Genomic DNA, 7,901 nt, shown 5'->3' with positions numbered 1-7,901 from the left:
GCCTGGGATGGCTCTGTCAGGCAGACAAGCAGCTCCGGACCATTTTTCAGAAGCACTCTGGAGTCACAGACATGTTCTAGGTACGAGGAGCCCAATGGAAAGCTTGACCATGCCTGGGAATTCATGGAGCTTTCAGCCCCAGGGCTAGTGCACTGGTCCCACCACTACATTCGGCCAACCAGGTGCCCTGCTGAGTGCACGGGAGCATGCCTGGCTTCCAGGGTCACTCCAGCACTGCAGACAAGGTTTCCAAGCCTCTTGGCCCATAAATGCTTTTCACCAGTCCATGCAATTCTCTCCACCTTGCTCACACTGGGAAGTATTTGCTCTGGGCCTTCCTACAATTCCTACTGAGCTAGCAGTGATATAGTCACTGGCATTTAGCAAAGGCTTAATTTTTACTTAGTTTTTATTATTTTTTTAACTGTTTATTTACTTGAGAGAGAGTGAGAGAGAAAACAGAAGAAGAGGGAGAAGCAGTCTCCCCACTGAGCAGAGAGCCCGACATGGGGCCCAATCCCAGGACCCCAAGATCATGACCTGAGCCGAAAGCAGATGCGTAAACGACTGAGCCACCCGGGTGCCCCACAAAGGTTTAATTTTTTTTTTTTAAAGAAGGCAGGGAAGAGTAACTGGGAAACCAAATTGTACCTCCAACCTTCATTAAAAATTGTCCTTTTCGGGGCACCTGGCTGGTTCAGTCAGTTAAGCAGTGGACTCTTGATTTCGGCTCCAGACGTGATCTCAGGGTCCTGGGAATCGGGTTGTGCCTTGGGCTCTATGCCCAGCACTAAGTCCGCTTGGGATTCTTTTTCTCTGTCCGCCTCTGCCCCTCTGCACTCACACACACACACACTCTCACTCTCTCTCAAATAAATACATTTAAAAATTGTCCTTATCATCATTTGCTTTCCTTTAATCTCGCCTCATTTCTCTCAGGTACTGGATTTGACCTTCACCACAATAATCAGAGTAACAAAAGCAAAACTTCGTTAAGTACCATGTGTGTTTGCAACACTTCACACCCCAAGCCTCACCACCACCCTAAGACAAATATGCCACCAGTATCCCAACGCTGCAGAGAAGGAAACCTAACTCCAAGCTATTAAGACCCCTGGTCAAGGTCACACAGCTAATAGGCAGCAAAACCAGAAGTTAAAAAAGGTCTGTGAAGGCAAAGCCCATGTGCTTCCCCAACCAAAGGAGTTAGAGCAATCTAGTCCATTCAGGTAGTAGCTGAGCTTTCCTAAAGAGCACACTGGGCTACGAATAGGAGAGGGAAACCGGCAGCCACACTCCAATACCTTATCCACCCTTCCTGCCCTGGAGTGCCCTCCTCACTGCACCTCCCCCCAAAAGATATCTGAAGGTGAAACTAATATCACAGGGTAATACAGCTTATAATTGAGGAAGATGTTATATACATCTAAAATGTTAAAATTATCCTAAGAATTAGGGTGCCTGGGTGGCTCAGTTAGTTAAGTGTCTGCCTTCGGCTCTGGTCATGGTCCCAGGGTCCTGGGATTGATTCTCCCTTCTCTCTCTGCTCCTCCTCCTGCTCATGCTCTGTCAAATAAATAAATAAAGCTTAAAAAAAATTTATCCTAAGAATTAATGTTTGGAGGTATGTGAAATAAACTGGTCAGGTATATATTTTTAATCTGTGTGCATTTTTTAATTATTAAAACAATCCATGCTCATAACAAATTCAAATAATACTGAATCATATAAAGTTAAAAGGAAAAAAGAAAAGAATGTTTTCCCATCACGTCTCAACTACTTGAGTGTCTTTTCCGGATTTTCCTAAGAACTAACATAGTATATACACAGATCTATCTGCATAGACAGTTTTCTTACTCAAAATCAGGATCCTATTCTATAGTTTTGAAACTTTATTCAAAATTTTATTTATTTACATAACTCCACATTCGTTTGAAAAGACCTGAATTTGGGGCACCTGGGTGGCTCAGTGGGTTAAAGCCTCTGCCTTCGGCTCAGGTCATGATCTCAGGGTCCTGGGATCGAGCCCCGCATCGGGCTCTCTGCTCAGTGGAGAGCCTGCTTCCTCCTCTCTCTCTCTCTCTCTGCCTGCCTCTCTGCCTACATGTGATCTCTGTCTGTCAAATAAATAAATAAAATCTTTAAAAAAAAAAAAGACCTGAATTTTTTTTTAAGATTTTATTTATTTATTTGACAGAGAGAGATCACAAGTAGACAGAGAGGCAGGCAGAGAGAGAGAGAGAGAGAGAGAGAGAGAGAGAGAGGGAAGCAGTCTCCCTGCTGAGCAGAGAGCCCGATGCGGGACTCGATCCCAGGACCCTGAGATCATGACCTGAGCTGAAAGCAGCAGCTTAACCCACTGAGCCACCCAGGCACCCAAAGACCTGAATTTTTTAAACCAACACAAATAACTGTATTATATGAAACTGAGATTTAATCAGTTCCTTGTTGAAGAACATTTGGGTTGGTATTATTTTTGGTGCTGCAATAATTAAGAATCTCTGATACTTGTCCTAGTGACCTATGAGATGATTAGGGTTACAAATGTTGGTTGTACTGGTGCTGAAATGGAGCTCCACTCAGTTAAATGAAAGATCCCACTCACATTTAAAACCATCCCAGCTGCTGAGATTACTATTTTCAATAGTAAGACACAGACCTGAACACCAATCCATCCTTTCGCTCATTTATTCATTCAAGTACCCATGGTCTACCAAGCTCTGTACTAAGGCCAAAGGACTAAAAAACCAAAAGACCTAGTCTCATTTCCTGCCCTTGAGCAAATGAGAGTTTGGAGGGCAGACGTACTCATAAACGAATTCAACATCCTATCTAGGAGTTCTGCTAGGTTTAAGTCAAGGAGCGTCTAACTCTGGAGAATATGGACATGCTTTGGTAGGAGTTTGACAGGATAAGAAAGCCAAAATAAGGCCGCCTGGCTGACTCAGTCAGTGGAGCATGGGACTCTTGATCTGAGAGTCAGGAGTTGAAGCCCCACATTGGGCACAGAGAATAGGCACACAGACAGACAGATGGATAGATAATCTGAAACAAACACACAAAGAAACTAAAAATAAAGGACAGGGTAACCAAGACTTAATAACTGTAGTTGCAAAGCTTCACCTGTAAAGGCATGCAGAGTACTCAGGGAACTTGGAGAACTTGATGTAGAGGGCATCTGGGGGTGGGGGGTAATGTCAAGAGAGAAAGTGGAATGAAAATTGCTGTTGAAAGGCTTTGAACATGAAGTTCAGAGATCTGGACTTTAGGTTGTCAGAGGGGAAATACCCCTCCCAGGGGAATTTTGGACATATTACAATTTATCCCTTCACCTGTAAATGGACATTTGTGTCATTTCTGGGTTTTTACTACAAGTTTTGACTACAGTTGACTGTTGAACAATGCAGGGGTCGGGGGTGCCAATCCCCTCACAGTCACAAATCTGCAATATAACTTGTGACTCCCTGAAAGCTTAATCACAAATAGCTTACTGTTGACCACAGCTTTACTGATAACATGAATAGCCGACAAGTAAGTATTTTATATGTTACATGCATTATATGCTATAATTCTTACAATAAAATAAGCTAGAGAGAAAAGGTTAAGAAGATCTTAGCAGAAAACACATTTACCGGGCTATACTATATTTTATCTTAAAATCTTATCTTAATTTTATCTTTAAGTATTTTTAAAAATCCATGTTTAATTAATCCATGTTAGTTTAATATTTAAAAAATCCACATCTAGTTGGACCCACGCAATTCAAGCCCATGATGTTCAAGGGTCAAAAATATTACAAATAAACATGCTATGAATATCTGTATATGAGTCAGCTTGCTTGCTTTCTTTTCTCTTGGGTGAACACCTAGGAGAGCAATGGCTAGATCACATAGGAGCTATTTCCTAACTTTTTAAGAAACTGCCAAACCGGGGTGCCTAGGAGGCTCAATCAATTAAGCAACTGCCTCCAGCTCAGGTCATAATCCTGGAGTCCCAGAATCAAGCCCCATATTGGTTCCCTGCTCAGTGGGGAGTCTATTGCTCCCTCTGTCCCTCACCCCACTCATGCTCTGTCTCTCTCTCTCTCAAATAAATAAATAAAATCTTTTCCAAAGTGGCTGTGCCTTTTTACCTTCTCACTAACAGTGTGTCAGAGTTCTGGAATCCACATCTTTGCCAACATTTGGTATGCAGTCTGTCCTTCTAACTGCAGCCAGTTTAGTTTTAATTTGCACTTCCCTAATGACTTATGCTGTTGAACATCTTCTCATGTGCCTTATCTCCTATCCATACATCTTTGATGAAATGTCTTTTCATGTCATTTCATCATTTTTTAAAATTGGGTTGTTTTCTTAGTACTCGGTTTTAAGAGTTCTTTATATATTCTAGATACAAGCTCTTCCTCAGAAATATGCTTTGCAAATATTTTCTCCTAATCTGTGGTATATCCTTTCATTCTCTTGACAGTGTCTTTTTGAAAAGCGAACGTTTTTAGTTTTGGTGAAGTCCAATTTATCCATTTCTCGTTTTATGGCTCATCTTCTAGTGTTGTAGCTAAATTTTTTTTTTTTTTTTTGCGTAAACAAAGGTCACATATATTTTTCTCCTAGATTTTCTTCTAGAAATATTATGGTTCTAGGCTTTAGATTTAGGTCTGCGATCCATCTCCAGGAGGCATTCTAGACACCTGTGGGGCCCGTTTGTTTGTCACAGTTGGGAACAGGGCAGGAACACTAGAGGTCCCACAATGTGCAGGAAACACACATATACCATGCCCTGTAGAACTGTCGAATGTCTTGCCAAACATTCACATGGGAAAACTGTTTGTCACATAGGTGTCTATTTAGCTCTTACTTGAAAATACCAAAAGCTTTACAGAAAGTTTGCACAACAGTACTTAAATCTTTGCTTCTCCTTTAAATCCAAAGCTTCTCCTTAAAAGCACGTATTTCATTATGTCTTCTGGTACATCTGTGCCTGGGCATTTACATGTCAAATTACATCTTTTATTATACACTAATTTCCTTTCATTTCTCCTTTTTATTTATTTATTTTTATTTTTTATTTTATTTTATTTTATTTTTTAAAGATTTTATTTATTTATTTGACAGACAGAGATCACAAGTAGGCAGAGAGGCAGGCAGAGAAGCAGGAAGAGAAGCAGGCCTCCTGCTGAGCAGAGAGCCCGATGCGGGGCTCGATCCCAGAACCCTGGGATCATGACCTGAGCCGAAAGCAGTGGCTTTAACCCACTGAGCCACCCAGGCGCCCCTTTTTTATTTTTTTTTGACAGATCACAAGTAGGCAGAGAGGCAGGCAGAGAGAGACAGGAGGAGGAGGCAGGCTCCCTGCTGAGCAGAGAGACCAATGCGGGACTCGATCCCAGGACCCTGAGATCATGACCTGAGCTGAAAGCAGCAGCTTAACCCACTGAGCCACCCAGGCGCCCCATTTCTCCTTTTTAATTCAATTATGGCATTAATGTTTTATCTAATGTGGATAGTTGGTTGTATTATCATACATTAGCAACAGAACAAGATTAAAAATATTGAGCTGAGTGAAGAAAGAATCAGAATGACATCTATAACAATACCACTTACATATTAAAATACAATTATAGAGTTAAAAGTTTGAGAAACCTGCACATAACTTAACTATACACATTTTCTAAGAATGCATGGAAGAGAATACACATTATACACATTAGAACAGTGTTTAAGGGAAGGAGGAAATGGGTCACCATAAAGACTTTGGCTTTTATTCTAGTGACATGGTACAGCTTTTGAAGTGTTCTGAGCCAAGAGTGGCATGACCTGACTCTACTGGAGAAGGACCATGCCGGCTGCCATGTTGAGAACAGCAGGGCCAGTAGCAGAAGTGCAGTTAGGAGTTGACCACAATGATCTGAGCAAGAGACAGGGGTGGTTTAGACCAAGGGGTAGCAGGGGAGGTGGTGAGAAGTGCAAAGATTACAGATAGACGCAAAAGGTTGAGCAGACAGGATTTGCTAAAGCATTGAATGGGAGTGGATCGGAGGAGAGAGGTCAAGGATGATTCCAACGTTTATGGCTTGAATAACTATTTAGTGGGGTAGAGGAAGACTGGGAAGAGCAATTGCGGGGGGTTGGCAGGGAGAAGCAGGCAAATTGAATTTGGGCCTTATTAATTTTAAGATGTCTAATGGATATTTGAGGGGGAGGGTGCTAAGTAAGTAGATGGATACATGAGTCTGACAAGTGACAAGTCAGAGCTGGAGAGGATAAACTTAGAGATGGTATTTACAGCTAGCTTGAGGAAGGAGAGAAGAGAGCTAAAGACAAAAGCCTGGGACACCTCAACGGGGAAGCTCAGTGAAGGAGTTGTTAGGCAGGCAGGAAGACCACCAGAAATGCACAGTGTCCAGGGAGTCGATCAAAAAAACCCAAAAAACGAAAAAAACATTTCAAGGAGAAGGGTACAATTAACTGTGCCAAATGCTGCCAACGGGTCAAATAAGACGAGGTTTGAGAATGGTTGTTGAATTTGACCACAGAGCCTAGAAGTGGGGGAAGCAGCCAGGCTACGTGGGGAACCATAAGGCACAGAGACAGGGATCTCCCATGCTTCCAGGAGGCTTTTGCCCCTCTCTTTCTGCTTGCCTTTGCATACGCTGCTTCTCTGCCCCTCTTTAGTGAGTTGAGGCCTACTTAGCATCTTGACCTCAGTTCTCCCAGGAACCCCTCCCCAACAAGGCCAGCTCCCCTCAAAACAGACTCTCAAGGTACCAAGCACCTGTGTCCTTCCCAGCATAGGTCCTGAGGGCATCTTACTTTGTTGTGGCTGCCACAGTGAACAGAGTCTTAGTCTACTCACAGGCACTCCAGAAGCGGGGACCGCATCCTTTCACCCACGGATTTACTCCATGCAACGAGTGCAGGACCTGGCAAAGAGCAAGCTCTCAACAGACAGGTAGGAGATCAGGGAAGAGAGAAACTTACAGGCACTAGTGTGATCAGGTATGGTTACAAAGATGGTCAAGTGAGATGTGCGTCCAACTCGAAAGGGAGAATGGGATCTGGATTCTAAGGGAAGATAGGATGGGAATGTCACGAAAGGAAAAGATGTCCTTCCTCCAAAGCAGAGAGCCAGGCTGACGCAGGCATCAGAGACCACTCTAGGAGAGAGTTGATTATAAGGCCTGGAGGAGCACTGGAGGGCTCTGAAATCCTGTCTGCTCAGTTTAGAATCTTGTTTTAGGCCAAGAAGACAGCACAGATGGACCCTGTGCTGAGAGGATGGGAAGCCCATGGGCCATCACTGCAATGACATATGTTAGGTTGCCACACACCCTAAGGAAAGAGAGGTTTTGTTTGGGGACAGAAATCCATCATGCACTGCTGCAAATTAAAAACCAGGAGGGTCAGCAGATAAAATGTTCACGTTGTAGGAAGAATAATAACCTTATCAAGTGCCTTTCATGTGCTGTCCGGGAGTTATCTCCCATGATCCTCAACTCCCCAACTGCCCTATGTACCATCACTCTCTCCTATCACCCCATTTCTTCCTTGCAAAGCATTTTATCACCATGGATAGTTATCTTGTTTGTATGTTTCTTTACGCTTATCATCCACGCTCTCCATGGGGTTTAAGCTCCTCAGGGCAGGAAGCTTGTCTGACCTTATACTATACCCCTCTGCTAGCAGAGCCTCAGGCACACAGAATACAGCAACAACTTATCAAGAGAATGAAAAAGTTCTGTAGATCATAGCCTATACCTCACTTGGCAGACTTATCACACTGTACTGAAATTATTTTTTATTGAATTCCCTCCTACTCCAACAGGGATGACAAAGAGATTTCATCACAGGTGCCAACTCAAATATATAGTTAGTGGAAAAATTGTTATTTGATCAACAAGTGAT

The sequence above is a fragment of the Lutra lutra genome, chromosome 5 (assembly GCF_902655055.1).
Source record: "Lutra lutra chromosome 5, mLutLut1.2, whole genome shotgun sequence".
NCBI lineage: Eukaryota > Metazoa > Chordata > Mammalia > Carnivora > Mustelidae > Lutra > Lutra lutra.
The sequence above is the reverse complement of the archived record's forward strand: the minus strand, read 5'-3'. Positions refer to the sequence as shown.